This window comes from Aplysia californica, unplaced genomic scaffold (assembly GCF_000002075.1).
Source record: "Aplysia californica isolate F4 #8 unplaced genomic scaffold, AplCal3.0 scaffold00177, whole genome shotgun sequence".
Classification (NCBI taxonomy): Eukaryota; Metazoa; Mollusca; class Gastropoda; order Aplysiida; family Aplysiidae; genus Aplysia; species Aplysia californica.
The window spans coordinates 1,081,617-1,083,168 of NW_004797447.1; the positions used below are offsets into that span (position 1 = coordinate 1,081,617).

Sequence of the window (1,552 nt, forward strand, 5' to 3'; positions counted from 1 at the left end):
CCTCTCTCTCTCTCTCCGGGACCTATCCCCGAGTCAGTGCCGTCCCACCAAGCAAGACAGCACTGTCAACATTCCCCCCTGCTCGCCCCTAGCAACGGCCATGTCTACAACAGAAGGATAGGACAACAAGAGACCCGCCGGGTAAGTGGCTGGACATATCTGGACGTTTTTTTTCTTCACTGCTACACATTAACATACAGGTGAAGGTAGAGGTGTAGACAGGGCACCGGTGGTACTTACACTTTCAGGAGCCGGGAGGAGGATACACCTCGGGAAAAGAAGAAACCAAAAGCGAGGTAAGTGATGATAAAATGGAACCAATGTTACGCCTCTTTAATAAACAGTTAGGTCAGTTAAAAAAAACCCAAAAACACCACGGTCCCGAGTTGAAGTCCACCTTCGATTAGTCCAATAAGGCCTAGTTAAGAGAGCCGAGACACAAGAGGAACAAACTACCTTATAGCGCACTACATAAGATGTTATCCAGGAGTAAAAGTTCAGGACAAAGATGGCAAATAATCTACACCAGGGATAATCTTACCTTTTCTCATATAAAATGACAAGTTATGGGAAAGCAGTTGGAGTAAAGAAAAGCACATGGACACGATAACAGTTATTTAAAACAGGGAAATAGCAAGGTAGGTATATAGAAACACAAGAGGACAGACGAGATGTAGGACCTAGCACAGGTGCCCTCCAACCACTTGTTAGGGAAAATAACTTCTAACCAGAACCCCAAAAACAAAACAAAAACAAAAAACAAAAAACCCCAACAAAACAAAAACAACAACAAAAAAACAAACAAACATACAAACAAAAATTATTTTAATTTAACCAAAGAGACACGTTACGGCCATCTTAATCTAAAATCACAAAATGTCTTTCCCCCATACCATCATAACCTGGACAAAGTGGGAGAACGACAGCTTAAAACTTAAAGAATGGGAACCTCTCTGTAAATACCTACCCGGCGTGTGCGGGATACGTCCCAGAGAAAAGACAAAGATCAGACCTAAACAATTAAATAACTTTTTGTGGAATCTAAATCGAATTCCCAGGGGTGTCTCTGCTTATTGCCTGCGATCATGCATAATATAAACGTATCATTTCGGGGAATTGGATCTGCCATAACATGAATCGTCTTGAGCGAACTGGTAGATCTACATGAGCACATGCAACATCAATATTATATTGACAATTGGTGACAATCCCAACCCTGGTAGTTTCTCACATTTCAACACGGAGAGGACGTCCTATTGATAGGCCTTCAATGTGTGCAGCAAGGAAACGGCTCCGATATGAAGAGTTGGACAGGCAAAAGCTTACAATGAAAGATAAGGTGTACTTTATTGATTCTCGACTGCAATGAAATTAACAGGGCGCTTTCACCAGCTCCTGTGACATGAATAATATAAACAAGTAGCGTATATCAACACACTTACACAATAGCGCATTCACACGCACAAACGCCCGCGCGTGAACACAGAACATACACATTAACATATTCACACACACACACACACTCACACACACACACACACACACACACACA

The 1,552-nt window shown here is 42.2% G+C and overlaps 2 protein-coding genes across 3 annotated transcripts in view; one reads left to right on the forward strand and one right to left on the reverse strand.

The window, feature by feature from the left end:
* Positions 1-1,552, reverse strand: part of LOC101860569 (coiled-coil domain-containing protein 34) — a 31,936-nt gene that overhangs the window by 6,780 nt on the left and 23,604 nt on the right. The window lies entirely within an intron of this gene.
* The window catches only part of LOC101860096, a gene marked incomplete in the record, with an annotated part of 14,688 nt that continues 13,286 nt past the window's right edge, over positions 151-1,552 (forward strand). Inside the window, 1 exon segment of the mRNA XM_013082497.2 lies at positions 151-296.